The 23,099-nt window shown below is 38.1% G+C and overlaps 1 protein-coding gene across 13 annotated transcripts in view; it reads right to left on the reverse strand.

Moving 5' to 3' along the window:
• The window catches only part of Tfdp2 (transcription factor Dp-2), a 118,278-nt gene that overhangs the window by 71,053 nt on the left and 24,126 nt on the right, over nucleotides 1-23,099 (reverse strand). For 6 of the 13 annotated variants that reach the window (XM_050157326.1, XM_050157320.1, XM_050157325.1 and 3 more), the window contains one exon: nucleotides 12,821-12,887. The exons of 4 other annotated variants lie outside the window; for them this stretch is intronic. The gene's annotated coding sequence lies outside the window, so the exon portion shown is untranslated. Of the gene's footprint in view, nucleotides 1-4,560; nucleotides 4,595-12,820; nucleotides 12,888-23,099 lie in introns of all 13 variants that reach the window. 3 more of the 13 variants (XM_050157322.1, XM_050157330.1, XM_050157321.1) reach the window with 1 other exon arrangement.

Below are 23,099 nucleotides of genomic sequence, written 5' to 3' on the forward strand. Positions count from 1 at the left end.
CCGGGCGGTGGTGAAACATGCCTTTAATCCCAGCACTTGGTAGGCAGAGGCAGGTGGATCTCTGTGAGTTCAAGGCCAGCATGTTCTATAAGAGCTAGTTCCAGGACAGGCTCCAAAACTACAGCTAAGCCCTGTTTGGGGGGGGGGGGTGTAGAAGAATGTAAACTTTCCTTTTGCAGGTCATTTACCACCACTACATAGATGACTACTAAAATTCTCAATGGCTATCCTGGGCTTTTCCATTCTTTTCTAAACCCTAGTTTAGAACTGTTTATTGGTCAGCACTGTATATCTCCAAAATCTCCACTCAACTTCCTCAGTATTTCACTTCTCATTACTCATCTCAATGTTTCCCAACCTTGCTAAAAGCACCACTACTGAGCAAAGACAGTGCATGGTAGTGTGCTCCTGTAACCCCAGCACTGCAGACATGGTAGTGCAAGAAATTTTTTGAGTTTTAATATATAGGACTTTACTATAGTTTAGATATGCTATTGTGTTCCCAAAATGCTCATGTGCTGAAAGATGGTTCCTAGTACGGCACTGTGAAGAAGCAGCAGAATGTTTAAGGGATGGAAACTTTCAGGGACAGTTTATAGGCTCAGATTTTATGAATACATCACTGCTCATCTTGAAAAATAATTAGGTCTTGATTCCTATGTGAGTAAACTGTTATAAAAAGATGACCGTTGGTCCTCTCCAAATCACTTCCTTCCTATTTTGCTGTGTTCAGATTTTCACTCTCTCCCTCTTTCCTTTTCCCTGACCTGATGTTACCATTTTACTACAGTATGATAGCAGATGGAAGGCCTTCATCAAAAGGTCAACTCGATTTTGTACTTGTAGCTCCAAAACTGTGACCTAAATACATCTCTTAAACTTTTTTGTTTTGTTTTTCCAAGACAGGTTCCTCTATGTAACCCTGGCTGTCCTGGAACTCAGTCTATAGACCAAGCTGGTCTCAAACTCACAAAGATCTACCTGCCTCTGCCTCTAGAGTGCTGGGATTAAAGGCATGTGTCACCACTGCCCAGCATACATCTCTTAATTTTATTAAGTATTTAGGTATGTTACAGCAACATGAAATGAACTAAGACAGACCTGAAAAAAATGCATACTCTTCCTACTAATTTTCTTTCCTACTCCTTCCTACTAGTAGTCTCTTTACATATGGAAATACACTACTGCCTATAGAAAACTGTTACCAAGGGGGAAGTACAGGTAAGTAGAGAAACAGAGAAGAAAAGGAGCTCTGGATGCTATAGAGATGTTGCAACACAGGAAGCAGTTACAAGAGTCCCACTTCCTTAAATTTGCAAGTATGATATTGCAAATTTGTCCTTGTCCCTGATATTCTGTCTCCCAGTCTTTGGTTGGATGAAATGAAAATTTCTCCTGGGGCCTGATCTTTTTGTTTCATTTGCTTCCTTGAGACATGGTCTTTGTAAACCAGGTTTGCCTCAAACTCACAGAGATCTGCCTGCTTCTGCCTCCTGACTGCTGGGATTAAAAGTGTGCACTACCATTGCCCTACCCTGGTGTCTATTTAGGACAGGGTCTCACTCTATTGCCAGTCTGGCCTTGAAGTGATCCTCTTGCCTTATCCTCCCAAGCTCTAGAATTTTAGGCAGTAGTCACTACACTGTGTCAACTTGCTCTTGTCTTCCTTTTCCTTTCTCCACCTCTTCCCACCCCCACCAGTGTTACACATAGTCCAGGGTAGCCTCAAACTCACTATATAGCCAAGGATGACCTAGAGCCCCAGACCTTCCTGAATCAACTACCCAAGCACCAGGATTATAGGTGTGCCACACCACGCTTGTTTCTTAAATGTGCTCACTTGATAAAGTGCTTTATCTACCATGCATTGAACTGTGGGTTCAACTCCCTATACCACACAGACCAGGTGTGATGGAGTACAACTGTGGTCCCAACATTCAGTTGGGAAGTGGAGGCAGGAGGCCAGGAGTCAGGGTCATTCTCAGCTACACAGTGAATTGAAGAGAAGCCTTGGCTATATGAGACCCTATCTCAAAAACTAAATTAAAATAAAAAATCCAAAAGAACAGCTGGGTGGTGGTGGTGTATGCCTTCAATCCCCAGCACTTGAGGGGAGAGGCAGGAGGATTTCTGTGAGTTCGAGGACAGCCTGGTCTATAGAGCAAGTTCCAAGACAGCCAAGGCTACACCGAGAAACCCTGTCTCAAGGGAAACAAACAAACACAAAAACTCAAAAGAGCTAGAATAAATAAGACAATTTTGAAAAAGACTAAAATTGAAGGACTTACAACTTGATTTTAAAGCTTAATTAGAAGTATAGCAATTTTTCAAGACTGGCACTATTAACATTTTGGACTGCTAATTCTTTGAGGGGCTTTCTTGTGAATTGGTGATGTAGCATCCCTAGCCTCTCTCCAGGCAACTTTTCTACCTCCAGCTATGAAAATAAGAAATGTCTTTATGGGAGCTGGAGAGATGGCTCAGTGGTTAAGAGCATTGCCTGCTCTTCCAAAGGTCCTGAGTTCAATTCCCAGCAACCACATGGTGGCTCACAACCATCTGTAAAGAGGTCTGGCACCCTCTTCTGGCCTTCAGGCATAATAAATAAATAAATAAATAAATAAATAAATAAATGAATGAATGAATGAAAGAAAGAAAGAAAGAAAGAAAGAAAGAAAGAAAGAAAGAAAGAAAGAAATGTCTTTAGACATTGCCAAGTGTCCCCAAGGAATGAAGTAGCTCTTAAATGAGAACCAATGAGCTCAACTGGGTGTAGCAGTGGTGGAAGTCAGACACAGAACAACAGAGCAGAATGTGAATTCAATCCTCAATAATAACCACCTGACAAAATTTCAAAGGAATTCTATGAAAAAAAGTAGTTTTTTCAATAAAACCTGAAATCATTAGATATTCCCAGAAAACAGAAAACTTTATCCCTCATTTCATATACAAAATTAGTTAAAAAAAATTTACCAGATATAAGTTTAATAATGATAATTATGCACTTGGAAGACAGAGGCAGGCAAGTAAGGTAAAATTTTTCAACAGAGTGAGTTCCAGGACAGCCAGGGCTGTTACACAGAGGAACCTTGTCTTGAAAACAAACAACAGAGTTTTAATTATGAAACGTCTAGATTTAAAAAAAAATAGGGAAAATTTTTAGTAAGATAAGCCCATATTTTCTTGTGTTTAGAGACTATGTATCCCAGACTGGCCTAGAATTCACTATGTAGTGATGTGGGTTTCCCCTCTGTATGCTATGAATAGCTTTGATTAATAAAGTCAAAAGAATAAAAAGAAATATAGCAAGGCAGAATTTAGCTAAGCAGGAAAAACTAAATTGAATGCTGACAGAAAGGGCAGTAGAGTCAAGAGAAGCCATGAAGCCGCTGCCAGAGACAGACGTGCTGAAACTTTGCTGGTAGGCCACAACCTCGTGGTGATGCACAAATTAATGGAGATGAGTTAAATTAAGATGTTAAGAGATATCCAATAAGTAGCTAGAACTGCTGGGCAGTGGTGACTCATGCCTTTAATCCCAGCACTCAGGAGGCAGAGGCAGGCAAATCTCTGTGAGTTCGAGGCCAGCCTGCCTGGTCTACAGAGAGAGTTCCAGGACAGGCTCCAAAGCTACAGAGAAACCCTGCCTCAAAAAANAAAAAAAAGAAGCTAAAGCTAATGGACCAAGATGTGGCTCCATGGCATCTCTCCTTGACTCCGCCTCCTTTCTCCCAGCATTCCATTTAGTTCTCCCCACCTAGCTCAGTTCCCCTATAGCTCTGCTATAGGCCCAAAGCAGTTACTTTATTAACCAATAAAAGCAAAACTCAGACAGAAGGACCTCCCACACCAGGTAGGGATGGGGTAGTGTAAGACTTAAAAATATTTAAATAGCTATCTAATGAAAAACACACAAAAACATTCAGTAATATGATTAGTCATTGGAGAAGCACAAATTAAAATCCTGACACAGGGCGAGCAAGATGGCTTAGCAAGTAAAGGTACTGTTGCCAAGCCTGATGACCTGAGTTAAAATCCCTGGAACCCACATGGTAGAAGGAGAAAACTCACTCCTGAAAGTTGTCCTGTTTTCTACATACCTTAGGTATACATACTCTATATTCAGACCCTCTTAAATGGTTTTGTATCTATGTAGGAGTATTTTACCTGCATATGTGTTTGTGCACCATGTGTGTGCCTAGTGCCTGTGGAGAGAAAGGTATCAGATCCCCTGCAACTAGAGTTACAGAAGGTTGTAAGCTGCCATGTAGGTACTGGAATTCAACTCATGTCCTCTGCAAGAGTAGTCTGTGCTCTGAGCTGTTAAACCATCTTTCTAGCACTGCTCCCCAAACCAAAAAAAGTAAATAAATAGCTAAGTAAATCTTAGAACAGCATACAAATTCACTTTAACAGAAAATAGAAAGCAAACAAAATCATGCCCTGACCATTCAAAGTACTGAAAAAGAACTAAAAACCATTGCTAGTTGGGATACAAACTTATGTGGATACTTCGGGAAACATGTCTTGTGATTTCTTAAAAAGTAAACATAAACTCACCATATGACCCAGCAATTCCACTTCTAGATATTACCTTAGGGAAATGAAAAAGTGTGTCATCACATAAACTTTTACTTGAGTGCTCACAGCAGTTTTATCATTATAGCCTAAACTGTTGAAAACAAGAGCAATTTCCAACAACTCCTGAGCAGATAAACCAATTGGGTACACAGTCAAATTGAATGCTACTAGCATAAAAAATTCTAAAGCCCAGCACGGTAGCTCCTGCCTGTAATCCCAGCACCAGAAAATTTCTTTTATAACTGACTGGGTATTCAAGACCACTCTTATCTCCAAGGTAAGTTAGAGGCCCAACTAGGCAACAGGAGGCTCTGTCTTGAAAAAAAAGAAAAAGGTAAAGACAAAAGATATGATCAAGTAATTTTAAATTTCAGTTCTTAAGAGACAGACACGGGCTTATCTCTTTAAATTCGCGGGGAGGGGCAGCCAGCCAGTCATTTTATCATGAATCAGGCATAACAAGCTACATTATCAAAACTACTTAAAGGGCTGTAGAAATGGCTCTGCAGTTAAGAGCACTCAGTGCTCTTGCAGAGGAGCAGGTTCAATCCCCACATTGACATGGTGGCTCAGAGTCATCTGTAATTCCAGTTCCAGGAGATCAGACACCTTCTGACCTCTATGGACACCAAGCAAACATATGGTGCACATATGTACAAGCAGGCAAAATAGCCACACATAGAACAAAAAGACTCCACTATTTATGTCTCTAGAATATGGAGCTGAAAACTAGAACAATATTCTATAATTCTACCTATCCAGAATATACACTGGGAAAGCAGTTAACACAAAGATAAAGATGTGGTGACCAGTCGCTTTTTACTTTGGTCTTTTTCTTTTATCTTCTGTTTTAAATTGGAAACTACTTGGACTTTCTTTTACTTTTTGCTTTTGTTTTTTGAAATGGAGGTCTAACTCTGTAGCCCAGGTTGTTCTTGGACATCTGTTCCTCCTTCCTCAGACTTTGTAGAAATTCACTAGCAAATGCTATAATAGCTGATTCTAGATTTTCATTTTTAAAAGTTAACTCTCATTTATTCTATTATTTAGCTATTTAACATGACAAACCTATCATTGTTATTTCAATTATACTTTATATTGAAGATAAACAGAAATACAAGCAAAAGGAAAATTATTTGGTATTAAATATTCTTCAGGGAAAAGCCTAGAGTGAATAGATCAATAAACAAAACTACTTGCAGAATACTTAGCAAATATCTATGCTCAGATCAGTGAGATATTTAAAAATATCCTGAAACCAAATACAGACTCAAGGATTAAGACTACATTCACAAAAATACAACAGCCATCAAGCATAGCCCAGTAAGAAAGGCCAAGTTCACCCTAACATGACCTTATCTTCCGAAGTCTGCCAAGAAACTTTAATAGAAACAGCAACCATATGTCATTTTCCTATTCCTCAAAGTAGTATAAAATAAAACAGAAACTTTACTACTAAATATCTCAGGGCTTGGGTTGTCAAATAAATGGAAGAAAATATGGTGCTGGGTATATATAGTACATGCTTGTAATGCCAGCATTTGGGAAGTGGGGACAGGAGGATCAGGGATTCAAGGACAGCGTTGATTACTCAGAAAATTCAAGTACAGTCTAGGCTTTTAGAGACTTTTCTCAAAAACCAACAAATAAACAACAACAAAAAAAAGGGTATAAACCATCAATCTGTGAACTGACCATGGAACTTTATGTGTTACCATATGTGTTAACCAAATGTGTTAATATTCTGCACTCTGCTGAGCACAAAAGTACAAGCCTTTAATCCCAGCGTGCTCCAGAGGCTGAGGCACCCAAATTCTGTGAGTCTGAGGATAGCCTGATCTACATAGTAAGTCTCAGGATAGCCAGAGCTATGTAAATAGACCATGTCTCATGAAAACAAACAACAAAATACTTTGAACACTGAAACAATCTTTAACAATGACTTCCTATATTAACTCCCCAAATTCCTCTAATCTTCATCTCATTCTCAACAAGTAGTCACATTTTTAACCAGAGAGAAATTCATTATTATGGTCCCTCTGAGAACTACAGAATAACACTTTAAGTAGCCTTCAGGGGTTTTGCCACAAACATCTATAAAGGATTAAAAACAACAGTAATAAAAGATTTCCAAAACAATGCCCCAAATGCAGAGTTACACATTTCTTTTAGGAATTGTTAAGTTGAGGTAGTCTCAGTGTGCAACCCAGACTGAGACTGAATTTATCGCAGTATCTTGCCTCAGCTCCCCAAGTGCTAGGATCACAGGCCAGAGCTACCACCCAGCTAACTAAATGAGCTTATCAAAGAAATTCAAATTTGGTTTGAAATATAAAAATCAACCACATTAATTTAGCATATTAATGAGCTAAAAATATCCTATCACATAGTCATTGCCAGCCTAGCCAGAACAACGAGCAAGTGAGAAAGATACCCAACACTAAACTCTGGCTTCCACATGTACACAAAGGATAATTCTGTACAGTAATTTCTCTCCTTCCACCTTTACAAGGGTTCCGGGGACTGAACTCAGGCCCTCAAGCTTGCGCAGCATACTCCTGAGCCACCTGCCATCCCTCACACTATCTTGGTAATCTCCTGAAAACCTAAAAGTGCTCTAAAATAAGAGTTTATTTTAAAGCCAGGCAGTGACAGCACAGGCCTTAAATTCCAACACTCAGAAGACAGGTGGATCTCTGGGTTCAAGGCCGGCCTGGTCTACAGAATGAGCTCACACAGAGCTGCACAGAGAAACCCTGTTTTGAAAAACCAAAACTACGGCGTGGAGAGATGACTTAGCTATTAAGAGCACTGGTTGTTCTTCCAGGTCCTAAATTCAATTTGCACGTACCACAGAATGACTCACAACCATCTGTAATGAGATCTGGTGCCCTCTTCTGGCCTGTAGGCATATACTGTAGAAGAACACGGTATGCATAATAAATAAATATTTTTTAAAAATGAAAATAAAGGTTATTTTAAAAAAAAAACTGCTACCTAGCCCCCCTATTTTTTTTCTTTTTTTCTGATGTGGGATTCCCCTCTATATGCTGTGAATATGTTTTATTACCATTGGTTAAAAAAGAAGCTGCTTCAGCCTATGGCAAGGCAGAATATAGCAAGGTTGGAAATCCAAGCAAAGATAAAGGAGAAAGAAGGTAGAGTCAGCCTGGTCTACAAAGTGAGTTCCAGGACAGTCAGAGTTATTACTCAGAGAAATCCTGCCTCCCCATCCCCCATTCCCTCCCCTCAAAAACATAAAAAGATAAAATTCCTATACATAAAAGTAAAACAACTATCTTTCCAAATATCTTTCGCTAGTCTTTTTTGTTTGTTTGTTTGTTTTGTTTTTTGAGAGAGGGTTTCTCTGTAGCTTTGGAGACTGTCCTGGAACTAGCTCTTGTAGACCAGGCTGGTCTCGAACTCACAGAGATCCACCTGCCTTTGCCTTCCAAGTGCTGGGATTAAAGGCGTGCACCACCACTGCCCAGCCATGCAGTCATTTTTATATGGTTATCGTATTACATTTGTTCCTAGTATTTTCAAGTATAAGAAACATAGTGTGACAACTGGGAAACTGCAGAATAACACGGTAAGTCAATATTTACTGATGAGGAAAATTTGGTTATTTTAGTCAGAGGAACAGAACCATGTGTGGTGAGAGAGACACAGAGAGAGAGAGAGACAGAGAGAGAGACAGAGACAGAGAGACAGAGAGACAGAGAGAGAAAAAGAATGTATAAACATGTCTGGTGCACATGTATTTGCTTAAAAATGAGGGTTGAGAGTCAGGTGGTGGTGGCGCACGCCTTTAATCCCAGCCCTCGGGAGGCAGAGGCAGGCGGATCTCTGTGAGTTCGAGTCCAGCCTGGTCTACAAGAGCTAGTTCCAGGACAGGCTCCAAAGCTACAGAGAAACCCTGTCTCGAAAAACCAAAGAGGGTTGAGAATGGGAAGAGAAACCCAACCAGAAGGCATTTTCAACTTCTATGTATAAATTGCCCATTCTTTGACTCCCAAACCATACATACGTGAACAGACTCCATGTAGCACAAATAAAACTTTAAATATATCATAAAGTAAATGAAGGCAGACATGTAAGCACATGCCTGTAATCTCATCACTCAGGGAGTAGAGGCAGGAAAAGCATCAGTTTAAAGACAGCCTGGTGATTGCTATGGCGATTAGAAGACCCACTTCCAATCTGGATCTCTGAGGTAGGAAGACAGACCTTTAGAATCCAGATCTTATGAGGTGCCAAGACTCACCTCTAATCTGGGCCACACTTTTTGCTGGAAGCCTATATAAAAGACATGAAGAAAGGAAGGTTTTGATTTTTGCCTGCATGTTCCTGCCCTTGCTAGCAAGTCCATTCCTCACTGGCATTAGAGCCTAGTTCTTTGGGATTCCAGTATATACTATGAACTGAACAACTACTGGATTCCTGGACCTTCTGTTCACAGGCAGCCATTGTTGGATTAACTGGACCACAGTCTGGAAATCATTCTAATAAATCCCCTTTCTTTTCTCTTTTTTTTTTAAAGATTTATTTATTTATTATGTATACAGTATTGTCAGTATTCTGTCCGCATGTCTGCCTGCAGGCCAGAAGAGGGCACCAGATCTCCTTATAGATGGTTGTAACCCACCATGTGGTTGCTGGGAATTGAACTCAGGACCTTTGGAAGAACAGGCAGTGCTCTTAACCACTGAGCCATTTCTCCAGCTCCATAAATCCTCTTTTGTAAAGGGATTCATTCTATTAAGTTCTGTTACTCTAGAGAATATAGACATTGGTACCAGAAGTGGTCTAAAGCAACAAAAGTATAAGGATGAATATTTTGAGTATCTGGAATAGGTTTTCCAATTTGCCAGTACCTACAGTTACCAAAGCCTCTCTAGTTACTGAAGCCTCTCCTGGGAGTGTGGAGAGTACTGAAAGCCCATGGCATTAACTATTTTACAGACTTAAGGAAAAAATACATTTGGTTGTCCTGATTCACAACTAACTTTTAATAATCTGTAGGAAAATGATGATGCTAGTAAGTTGCTTCTAGAATCTCAGGATAAACTGACAAAGGAAAAGAATAAGCTAAAGATTTCTAAGTGTTCCCTGGAAGAGAATCTTCTCTCCAGTAGCTGAGGTAGCAGAGGTCAGGTGCTAGCACTAAATCACCAAAGACAAGATGATATTAGTGATCCTAATGGGCAGGATAGAAAAGGCAATGTCCATAACAGCCTAACCTACAATGATCAGCACAGCAAAGTGAATTTCATGGTAACCTGACTCATATGGACCTTTGGTACTGGTTAATCAGTCATGTGTTTCCAGGCTTGAAATAGGTAAGAAGCCTACTGAATTCTTGTTTGATCTTTATAAGCAGAAAAATTCTCAAACAAATGAAAAAAAGGCTACTTTGGATCATGGCAAAAGGGAAACTTGATCTGTGAACTAACTTCCAGACTTGAGCCAGCTTGTAGACGCAGAATTCCTTGAATGAAAAGAGACAGCATCCTTTCAGGAAAGACTTTGATAAAATACTTAAAAGTCACACTGCGCAGTTCTGGTGGATGTCTTTAATCCCAGCACCCGGGAGGCAGAGGCAGACAGAGCTAAGAGAGTTTAAAGCCAGCCTGTCTACAGAATAAGTTTCAGGACAGCCAGGACTGATACACAGAGAAATCCTGTCTCGGGGGGGGGGGGGGGGGGGGGGGGGGAGGAAGCCACAAAATACTTAAAAAGTTTTACTGTTAGCCTTTCTTTGTCCTTCTGCTCTTTTAAAGGGTTAACTGTACCACTGGAAAAAGAGAAACAATCAGACTTTCAGATACTGGTTCTGAATCGATGCTGATTCTCCCAAGAAACAAACAAACAAAAAATAATAATAATCACAAAAAAATGGTATTAAGATTTGAGTTGTTGGTGGCTAGTAAAATGGCTAAGCAGGTAAAAGTGCTTGTCTTCAAGCCTGACCTGGGGTTAATGAGACCATGGAACTACAACCACCATTTTACTAAGCCAGCAGAATTCCTAACTGTACTCTACTTATCCTTATCCCCACAGGTGAGAGGGGCTCTCAGCTCTCATCAAAGAAGCTTTCCTTCGTAACATTGACCATTAAGTGAAACTGTGACTGGTCAAAGTGCAGAAAACAACTGATCGTGGGGTGTCTGTTATGACCCTCTACTGAGGTCCTGTCTAAGAGACAAGCCCTGCCCACTCCCCCTTTTAGCCTGAAGCCTACACTGCTTTCTCTCTCCCTCTGCTCCTCTTCTGAAGAGGTGGCTGCTGCAGCTCTTCTCCACTCCCCCACCCACCTCCTCCATTCACCTCCCCCTTCCCTTCCACAACCCAGTGAATAAGCTATACCCAAACACTCTCTTTGCATGGCGTGCCTATCCGTCTCTCACCCATTGCAGCTCCTCTTGGGACCGGCTGCCCCGACCCACCGAGGTCTCTCACCTGCCTGAGACCCACAGAGGACTGGGGTGGTGGGACTGGCCACCCCTCATGGCCCACTGCCGCCCCTTAGGGAACTGCGCTGTTTTAATCTAAACTATTACAGTGTCTAGTATCAATGGATAGATAATTCAACACAACAGCACTCAAGGCTCAAAACATCACAGAAGAGGGAATAGGAACATCATAAGATCTAGGGAAGTCTGATCCAAGAGTGTGTCTCATAGAAATAATATGGAAGTTACACCAGTGATACCTCAACAATATAGTTGCCTAAACAAGACAAAAACACACACACACACACACACACACACACACACTATGGTGGCACAGGCCTTTAATCCAAGCACTCAGAGCTACAGCTCTTTGGTATAACGCCTATGACCTTTAACAATCCTTTTTTTAGCCCTAGTGCATTCAATAAATGTTACATTACCATTCCTATGTATGACAGCATGTGGGGGAAAAAAGTGAAAAACACCAAGACAAAGTATTTCTCAAATACTTTTATAGCACATAAACTCAACAGTAATTCCTATAGACTATTAATATTATTTATTAAGATAGGTATTTTTATACCAAGTACAGACTTCAGTAATCTCCATGACACATCTCATAAAGTAGACAAAATCTTTTAAGAAAGTTGGTTTTTCTTAAAACTGTAATACATTGGCAAATATTTTGTTCCTACCCTGTACAATGGAAAATGTCAAGTATTTACAAAGCAGGAAAAAAAAAAGATATCCCACATCACTCAACTTAAATACTTAATCATCTTACAAAGAATATTGCCTTATCTGTAATGTCCATACATTCTACCCTTCTAGCAGTAGATTATTCTGAATCTAGTGGCAAACATCCATAAATATTTCATGTATGCCTACATGCTAAAAGATACCATAGAGAGATGTATATAAAGATGTTGCAGTTGTCAAGGAAGTTCTTATGTTGGCAAATCAGATTTCTGATATTAAGTATGCCCTAGTAAGTCATGGATTAGTCAGAGAAATTTATCTATTAGAAAACACATTTATTGCATTTTTCTCCACTGCACTTTCTTACAAGTTAAACAACTTGAAAGTAAAAAACTGGGAGACATTTTTTAATTTTTAAATGTTTTATTAGCATATTAATTATACATAATAGATTTTATTGTGACAGTTTGTACATATATACAATATATTCCAAACACATTTGTCTCTGTTACCTTCATCTGTCTCCCTTCTATCTCTATTAATCCCCTTCCCTTCCCAACTAGCTCTCTTTGGGCAGCTTACCAGTAGTTACACCACGGAAGAAAGTATCTTTCCTTCCTCTATCAGTCAATAACCACATATAATCAGAAGAGACCCATTCAATTCCTTAGTTCCCACCTTGTTTTGTTTTGTTTTGTTTTGTTATTGAGACAAAGACTCAATATAAAGCCTGGAACTCAATATAAAGCCCACACTGGTCTCAAACTCAGTAATCATCCTGGCTCAGCCCCCTAAGCATTAAAACTTTAGCCACGTACAGAAAAAAATAGTTAACAGTGTCAATTGGAATAAGATCATTGGTAAAGGGGTTTTGAAAGTCCTAAGGAAAGAGATAGGGAAACATTGTACACAAAGACCTTCCACCTCCTAGAGACAACTGATATTATTCATATGACTCATTTGGTATGTGATGACACACATAACACTATGTAACTATTGTATACAAAGAATTCTTATAATTGTATATTTTCTAGAAGAACTACAACAAAATTAAATCCAGAAATTTTTTATTCACTAATCCTTACCTTTTGTTGGACTGGAATTCTGATTTATAAAGTCCCTCAGTTCTGCATTTGTAGATGTCAAACAAACCTGGATTAAAAAAAATAATAATAACACTAGGACCTGAAGTATTATAGCATTACTTAATAAACTATTTTTATATTTTTCACCAGAGGTAGTATCAAGTATTATATAAAGTACTATGAAATAAATCAATTATATCATCCATAGGAATATATTACTAAAAAGAAAATCTTACCATATTGTTTTAAATGGGAAAACTAAGAATTATAGATTAAAAGTTAATGGAATGTAACTTATGAAAATCCACAGATTTTCTAAATATTTTGAAGGCAAGTAATATAGCAGCTGCCAACAGATAAATCACAATTCCATCCTGAGAGCTGGAGGCTTGGCTCAGCAGCAGAACACTTGCCTTGCATGTACAATGCCCTGGTTTGATCTCTAGCACTATAAAAATAAGAGTAATTATATCCTCATTGCTGCCCTTAATTTTTAATGTTCTTAATCACTTCTACAACGTTTTTAAGAATGACCACAGAAGTACAATGAATGTCCTAAGTACAATGACAGCAGCATCAAGCCCATTTGTCTGGGTCCACACTGGCTCACAAAGCCCACTGTTAATGTGCTCTCGTCAAGCCATTCAAATTACACATTTGCAAATTAGGATGTGCTGCCAGGACTTATCAGTTCTGGTTGTTATGCAGACCCAAGGAGATGAGTAATGCTAAGTATGCAGCAGAGTACATGGCTCACACTCTTCAGTCCAAGTCAACACTCATTACTAGTTAGTACTGTTTATCAGCAAACAGTCTGCCTTCAGATGGTTTATTTCACTTAATAGCTACAAGGCTATCTGGTATCACAGATGAAAATGTAGTACCATAAGAAATATCTGGGTTTTGCTGTGGATATAAGGCTTCATAGACCCCAGGCTGGCCTCAGACTATACAGCTGAGGATTAATCTTCTGATCCTCCTGTCTCTACATTAAGAGCGCTGAAATTATAGGAATGCTTGACCACACCAGATTTTCATCAAAATTCTAAAAATCTGTTTCAGAGCTTAAGGGAATCTCCATTTTGAAAACAGGGGCCATCAAGATGATTCAGTCCGTAAAGTGCTTGCTGAGTAAGGCTGAAGATTTGAGTTCAAACTCACATAAAAATAGAGAATCACTTCCAAAGTTGTCCTCTGACCTCCACAAGATAATAGACCATAGCCCCTCCCCCCACGCCTACTGCATCATATATACACACATAATGATATTTTTTAAGATTAAAAAAAACTTTTAGCTCAGTCTCTAAATTCAAAGCTAGCCTGGTCTACAGAGCAAGTTCCAGTACATTTAAGGCTACATAAAGAAGCCCTGTCTCGAAGAAAACAAAACAAAGCAAAAACCCCAACAACTTAGCTCAAAGCATATTAAATAGACCTATTATTACTATACATTATATTTTATACATTAAAGTATTATAATCTTATAATATTACAAAATGGTAATGTTCTGCAAACTTTCAACATTAAAAATTTGTAGTTTGATAACTTAAAGCCACTTTTCAAAAATACCTTTGAAACAGTTTTATTTGACTGGAACACATTATATGGTCTCAAATTATTGGTCCTTATCTTGATGTTTTGATACATGTCTAAATTATTAAATGATCACTACAATCAAGCTAAATAAGAAATCCTTACCTTTATGGTAGGTTGTATGTATGTCTGAGTATGTGTACTGAGTAGATTTAATTTAATATTGATCTGTGCTGATATAGTTCAGCAGGCTTTGCCTTGCATACCCAAGTCTCTGGACTCAATTCTCAGTACTGACTCTACCTCCCCCAAAAAACTATCCTCATAACAAATTACAAGTATACAAAATGATACTAAAATGAGCATCACCATGCTGCAAATCAGCTCTTCAGTAACTTAAAAGATTTTAAAGAACAAGAAGTTTTGAAACTTTTTGCACTTGACTTTAAAAAAAGTTTATTATTTTATGTATATGGGTAGTTTGTCTGCACACGTGTGTGTGTGTATGTATGTGTGTGTGTGCATGTATCTGTGCACCCTATGTTTAATACAGGACCACATAATATATACAGTAACTTCAGGAGAGTTGTTCTACATTTCTCTTATTTTATAAAACTAACATTAAAGAAAAAAAAAACCTCAACAAAAACCACATACTCACAGTACAGATGTCAGTTACTGGGTTACTGTTAGGTTTAAACACCTGTTCTTCACACCAGTTTTTGCATGCAGAGTAAAGCAGCAAACAAACCCACAGACTTTTTAAGCAGCTGTACACCCATACCTTAATTGTACAGTTAAAAATGAGATAAAGGTCAATTAAGTCTCAACATGACAGCCTACTTTTAATCTTGGAAGGTATTTTAATCTAAAGTTCATAAAAAATACTACCAAAAGTCATTTAATAAAGTGCATATTCAATTCTACTTTTATACTTCACAGTTTAAAACCTCAAAGTACATTACTTAAAAGTAAAAAAAACTTGGCTAGGAAAAACGTTTTAAAATATTCTTTCTCACTGGGCAGTGATGACACAAGCCTTTAATCTCAGTACTCAAGAGGCAGAGTCAGGAGGATCTCTGTGACTTTGAGGTCTACAAATGAGAGCTGTTATACAAAGAAACCCTCTCTAGAAAAGCAAAAACAAAAACAAGCCAACAAACATAATAAAAATTCTTCCCCAGGCTGGAGAAATGGCTCAAAGGTTAAGAGTATATACTATGCAGTACTTGTCAGGCAACTCATAACCAAATGTAACTCAAGCTCCAAGAAGTCCGATATTTCTGTATCATGTATGCTCTGCAGGGCCCGATGGCACAAGCCTCGAATCCCACTACTGGGGAGGCAAAGGCAGATAGATAGCTGTGAGTTTGACGTCAGTATGGTATCGTAGTGACTTCTGGACAGTCAGAACTCTGTAGTCCCTGTTTCAAAACAAAACAAAACAAAAAAGGCAGATGGTTGTGGCACACACCTTTAATCCCAGCACTCAGGAAGCAAAAGTAAATGGATCTCTGAATTCGAGGCCAGCCTTGTCTACAGAGCAAGTTCCAAGACAACCAGGGTTACACAGAGAAATCCAGTCTCAAAGACAAATAAAACAAAAAAAACCCAAACAAACAGAATGTTCTTTTTTATTCTACCTATTTGAGTAGAATTAAGGACAGAGGATGTTAGTACTAGACTTCACTCCCAGTGTTTGGGAGGCAGATCTCTGTGAGTTCAAGGCCATTCTGGTCTACGCAGCGAGTTCCAGGACAGCCAGGGATCATAAGATCCTGTTTCAAATAAACAAACAAATAAACAAATAAGGAATTATGGGGTTGGAGAAAGTGATTAAAAGTGATCAATGCTCTTATAGACAATAAGATTTGGTTCCAAAATTTCAAGGTGATGGAGCTCACAATCTCCTATAATTTAAACTAAAGAGGAACCAGTGCCCATCTTATAGTCTCTACAGACATCTGTATGCACATGTATATACACACTCAAAATCAATATAAATAAATTTTAAAATTAATTATTAATTATTAATTTTTAAAATTGATTATTAAAATTAAAAAAGAACTAAAGTGATACGAGCCTATGATCCCAGTATTTGAGGGGCTGAACTGGGAAGAACCGAAGATCAAGGCTAACCTTAATACTGCATAAGCTATCCAGTGAGATACTATCTCAGAAAAAAAAACAAAAAATATTTGATTGACAAGATAAAAAAGAACTCACAAATTTATGTTACACTGTTTGCCTAGTTAGAGACTAAGAAATGTCTTCTATCTGGGTATTTCACTATAGACATAATGCAAAATAAATAAATATGGAATAACTGGGTATTCTAATGATGTACTACAAACTTGAGCAGTCACTAAAAGTATGCTAAACAAAAAATACCTAAACCTATTTTTGTTCTAATTTGTGTATGTTTGTTTGTTTTTTTGTAAAACGTGTAGCCCAGTTTGGTCTCAAACTTGTGATCCTCCTGTCTCCACCTCCTTCACAAATCCCACCAGTGTAAGCCACCACAACTGGCTTGTTTTCGTTTTCGTTTTTGTTTTTTTAAACTGACTTTCAAAGTGTAGCTCTGGCTATCCTGGAACTCATTCTGTAGACCAGGCTGGATTCAAACTCACAGAGATCCACCTGTCTCTGCCTCTTGAGTGCTGGAATTAAAAGCATGTGTGCCTAGCCCTAAGCCTATTTTAACAATCCAATTGTATTCCTCAATAAGGATATTATATACTGCACTGATATTTAGTATTTCTGACATAGAAAGCAATTCAAATGAGATGATCTATACTTAAAGGTAAAATCTACCTTTCACAGGCAAGATGATTTTGGAATCGTCACTATAAAATGTACATATTGAGGCTGGGAAATGGTGGTGCATGCCTTTAATCCCAGCACTTGGGAAGCCAGGTGGATCTCAGTGAGTTAGAGGCCAGCCTTGTCTACAAAGTGAGTTCCAGGACAGTCAGGACTGTTACACAGAGAAACTCCATCTCAAAAATCAATAAAGAAAAAAAAAGAACATATGGAAACAACAGATATGAATACCTTATAAGTAGTATTTAAGTTTTAGTTATTATTTAGATGCCAATAGCTTCCAACATATCAATATACACAATTTTCAAACAGACATGTAGATAACCAGTAAACACATAGAATTTAACCTAACCAGTAATCAGAAAGAAATCACATACAACTTTTTGCTGGTTAAAGTGGCTAAGATTAAAAATACAAACCTATAGACTGTAGTCTTGCTACAGTTGAGTTCATTGCCCCTTGCAATGTACTCAAAACTTTCTATTCTGCTTAAAAAGGGAAAGAAGATTGTGTGTGTGTAAAAGCATACACATAAGAGAAATGTATATTGTCCATACCATGAGGAACAAAAAAGCCTCTTAAAATGATGCAGAAATATCAAGATAAGTAAGAAAGAGTATTCATTATTTTCTGTAAAACAAAATTACAGTGAATATAAAAAAAGTTTCATTAAGAAGGCAAAAAAGCCTTGGGTTGTTCGTCAAATTTTCTTTTGTAAGACAGGCATGGTGCTGCATGCCTGCAATCCCAGCACTTAGACTTAGGACACTGCTGCAGAATGGACTGTGAGTTTGAGAGGCTGGCCTGGCTAGAGAGCAAGTCACTGCTGCAAAAACAGAAAACCTATTCTGTATACTAGGTGAGCTTATAATATACCTGAATTTTTGTTCTAGAAGAGTCATTGGACAGTAAGCATTATATGATAAGATTCAGAGGATATATGTCAGTACCTCATCTCAACTCCTCGCAAAAAATCCATGCCATATCCTGTGTAGTTCTGGCAAGAAACATTACTGAGGGCTGGAGAGATGGCTCAGTGGTTAAGAGCACTGGCTGCTCTTCCAGAGGTCCTGAGTTCAATTCCCAGCAACCACATGGTGGCTCACAACCATCTGTAATGAAATCTGGCGCCCTCCTCTGGCGTGCGGGCATACATGGAGGCAGAATGTTGTATACATAATAAATAAATCTTTAAAAAAAAAAAAAAAGAAACATTACTGAGAGGCCCCTGGCCCAGGCCTCACACTTCTGGCATCCTATTTCCTTTCATCCAGTCTAGGTCTGTGGGCTAAGCATGGTAGCCATGCGGAATTTGAAACTGATTAGCAAAACCAGAATGTTCCTTATTTTCTTATAAACTAATACTACAAAACCCAAATAAGCCAAAAGATGGGGCAGGGGACACAGTATATGATGTCATCCTTCAATCCTCTAAATCTAGAGGTATTTAAAGTCAGAGAACTCTTAGACTTTTCAGTTAAATGAATCAATATATTTTATCTTTCCCTTAAACTGAATTTTATTGTAATGACTAAGTGGGTTTGTTGTTTTGTTTTGTTTTGTTTTTTAAATATATTTATTTATTTATTATGTATACAATATTCTTTCTGCGTGTATGCCTGCAGGCCAGAAGAGGGCACCAGACCTCATTACAGATGGTTGTGAGCCACCATGTGGTTGCTGAGAATTGAACTCAGGACCTTTGGAAGAGCACGCAATGCTCTTAGCCGCTGAGCCATCTCTCCAGCCCCCAGCCATCTCTCCAGCCCCCTGTTGTTTTGTTTTTGAGACAGGGTCTTGCTATATTGACTAGCCTAGCCTCAAACTCACCATCCTCCTGTCTCGGGCTCCTGAATAACTGGGACTACAGACATGCACTTCCATAAATGGATCCTTAACTTTTTTTAAAAGGATTTTCATTTTCCATGACCATAAGTATGATCTAAAAGGCAAAGGTAATCCCCCCCACACACACACATACACATGTTCCCTAAATGATTCCCTAAAGAGCCTGCAACTCGAAGTGACAACAATGAAAGGGCCAGAGAGCTTCTTTCCCTCCTGCACATCTCTCTCAGAATGTGCACAGGAGAGAAGGGAGGTGATCCTCAGGGGAGAGGAGGGAGACATGAAGCAGATAGATAGCATGAGAAAAGGATGAGGATGAAAACATATACTGCTCCAATTCCTGACAGACTCCAGGTTTGGTCTAGATCTTTCTGTGGGGCTACCAAATTCCTACTTTTGAACTCCTAGGACAGCCCGAATTTTTATAATAAAGTTATAAAGAAATGATAATTTAAACAGAGAGAGGAACTTACATAACTTTTCCAACATATCTAAAGCTTTGATGGTCTTCAGGGAATACCTCAGGGAATGAAGCAATCTGCTTCCAAATAACAGAGCATACACATTTCCCTGAACTAACACACACACACACACACACACACACACACACACACACACACACACAAAATAAGCCAAAGAAAGCAGAGATGTGCTCAATAAGGCCAAGTAACTCTCTACCAACCAAAACCAATTGTAACAGTCCCCAGAAAAGAAGCCAAGTTGGAAGCTTTATAGAGATAGCAATTTGCAGCTGTTGAAAAAGAAAAGCTTGGCACCAATCTACAGAAATTCTATAATGGCTATGAAAGTACTATATTCACTAATATTAAGTTTATCTCACACACTACACAATCAAAAATAATTATTAATCCAAGCAACATTTTTAATTTTATTAACCAGAATAGTAAGAAAATATGTATAGCAAAATAGCATAAGTTCACTTTAAAAAGTTATCTCTAAAAAATAAAAATACACTTTTTGCGGTCATATCAAAAACTGAATTCTATTTAATATTCTGCATAACCATTAAAAACATACAAAAATAAAAACCTTCGTCTTCAATAATTCTTTAAAATACCCTGTTGAAGGGAAAAGAGGGAACAGTGATGTAATAATAGGCGGTATTTATGTCACATTTACTGAGACGCACACTTCTAAGTGACTTGTTTAAGTTACTCCTAGGACATTCCAGGTAACAACTGGGGTTTAAGGCAGTTAAGTCATAGGACAAGTCGGCTCTACTCTCAAGGGACACTACATGGCTTTAAATAATGCACTGAAAGAAACACCAGGGCTTCATGGAGAAAGGGCTGATTCCAAGGCAAGGCAGGAAAGGTACAAAATAAACCTCGAATATTTTATTGTTCCAAAGGACAAAATCCTCAAACACTGACAGATGTGTCAAAAATACACAAGGACCAACTTAAAGAGCCTACAACTACACACTGAAGCACACCAAACTATCCTAAGGACAGCAAAACAATTAGAGATGATACAAGTAAATGCGAAGTATTAAAAGAATGTCAACTGATAAATATAATGAATTCTACAGTTGTTGAAACCATCACAATGAAACAGTAAGGGAAGAACCATAACAAAGGGGAACACTAACTACAAGTATGCCACAAGATATGGACATGATATTGAAATACCTCCTTATAAAATGTCTTAATTCAAAATTTCCAGTAAAGAAACCGTACACACACTACTTTAATGATCAAAGTTACCAAATGGCCACCAATAATAAGTCATCATATGTCCTAAATGCACTGAGATGGATATTTCTGACATATTACTGTCTAGTATGCAAACTTAACCATGAAAACGAAAAAAAAAAAAAAAAAACAGGAATACAAAGTGAAAGATACTCTTCAAAACAGTGGCCTAAACTCCTTAACTCCTCAAAATTGCTAGAGCCAAAAGAAAAAAAAAGCGAAGGAAGCGAAAACATCCATATTTAGAAAAAATAAAAAAAAAATACAAAACTAAAAAATAGAAAAACTTGGGCTGGAGAGGTGGCTCAGAGGTTAAGAGCACTGACTGCTCTTCCAGAGGTCCTGAGTTCAATTCCAAGCAACCACATGGTGGATCACAATCATCTGTAATGAGATCTGGTGCCCTCTACTGGCCTATAGGATATATGTAGGCAGAACACTGTATACATAATAAACAAATCTTTTAAAAAAAAAATAGGAAAACTCAATTCAGTGAGCACTCTCAAAATAAACACTGGATCAGAAAAACATTCCTAAGAAGACCAATGGGGTAACTGGACAAAATCCACATTCCAGATAATGAGAGAGAGACAGAGAGAATGGGCATTGTTTTTCTGTCCTCTTTCTTTCTTTCTTTCTCTCTCTCTCTTTTTTTTTTTTTTTTAAGACAGAGCCTTGCTACAGAGTCCTGGCTAGTCTAGAACTCAGCATGTGTGTTCAAATGGCCTCAAATTCATGGCTATCCTCTTGACTCCACCTTCTAAATGCTAAAATTACAGGTATAAGCAACAGGCCCAGATTCCACTGTTGTTTCTGGATATTTATCCATAAACTATAGGGTCTTTTTGTAAGTGAAATATCATTTATATTAGAAAAATGAAAATAAAAACACAAAAATTCCTCAGGAGGCTAGGGGCCTGACAACAAGGACTAAACTTCAAATTTAAAATGTATGGGAGAAATGAAAATAAAACGTATAAAAATGTTTATAACTGGTAAATCTGGGGAAGGGCATTCAGGAGTTCTCTGCTCTAGTTCTGCAGCTTTTCTTATTTTTGTATGTTTATTTGATCTTAGAAGAGTGGATCTCATATTATTTTTCTTTTAAAATTACTTTACTAGCCATAGTTGCTCACATCTCTAGTATTATTTACAAGCTGAGGCAAGAGAAATTACAAGTGCAAAGCTACCTTAGGCGACATAGTAACACAGTGATCCAGGCTAACCTAAGCTATACAATAAAATTCTAACTCAAAAATAAATAAATAAACATTAAATAAATTATCTTAAAACAGAAGTGGGGTTTATTTTAATATAGATTTTAAAGCACTCAAGTTAAAAGAGAGGCACTCAGAAAGAAAAAAAGATACACCTAAGAATGTAGAGGTAGGGGACTGGAGAGATGGCTCAGAGGTTAAGAGCATTGCCTGCTCTTCCAAAGGTCCTGAGTTCAATTCCCGGCAACCACATGGTGGCTCACAACCATCTGTAATGGGGTCTGGTGCCCTCTTCTGGCCTGCAGAATAGACAGAATATTGTATATAGACAGAATATTGTATATATAATAATTTTTTTTAAAAAAAAGAATGTAGACATAGGAAGATCAATAATTAAAGGCCAGCCTTGAATGACAGAAAGTTCCAGAGCAGCCTGAGCTACATGAGACCCTTTCTCAAAACCCAACTGGGCCAGAGGGATGATTGAGAGGGTGTTGAACAACCCTAGAGACTTAAGTTTGATCCCAGGAACCAAAGTAAAGTTAGGAGAAGAGAAGTGACTCTACAAGGTTGTACTCTGACCTGCATGCGTGTGCTGTGGCACGGGCACCCATACACATCATACACATTACTAACAATAGAAATATTTTTACGATTTTCACATACCCATGCACATACACAGTCAGCATGAACTGGACTCAGTGGGATACAAGAAAAATTTATAAAATAGAAAAGGGCACCTGAGTGCTAGAAATACATTGTAAACATGTATGAAATACTCAAAAACATAAAATATTTAAAACATAAATAACATCATAATCATACACAATAATAACATGAATGGGAGGCTGGAGAGATGGCTCTACAGTAAAGAGTACTGATTGCTCTTTCAGAGGACCCAGGTTCAATTCCCAGCACCCACATAGCAGCTCACAACTGTCTGTAACTCCAAGATCTAACACCTTCACACAGACATACATGAATGAAAAATATTAATGCATACCAAAAAATAAAATAAAAAGTATTACTCATTAAAAAGAGAAAATCAAATATCAAAAAGTTAGATTATGACCTACTAAAATACAATTCTGACAGAAAATATGATTTGGATTCATTAAGATTTATGAGCTTCCTATATATAGA

Source organism: Alexandromys fortis, unplaced genomic scaffold, assembly GCF_014885135.2.
Source record: "Alexandromys fortis isolate MF-2015 unplaced genomic scaffold, M_Fortis_MF-2015_v1.1 scaffold_85, whole genome shotgun sequence".
Classification (NCBI taxonomy): Eukaryota; Metazoa; Chordata; class Mammalia; order Rodentia; family Cricetidae; genus Alexandromys; species Alexandromys fortis.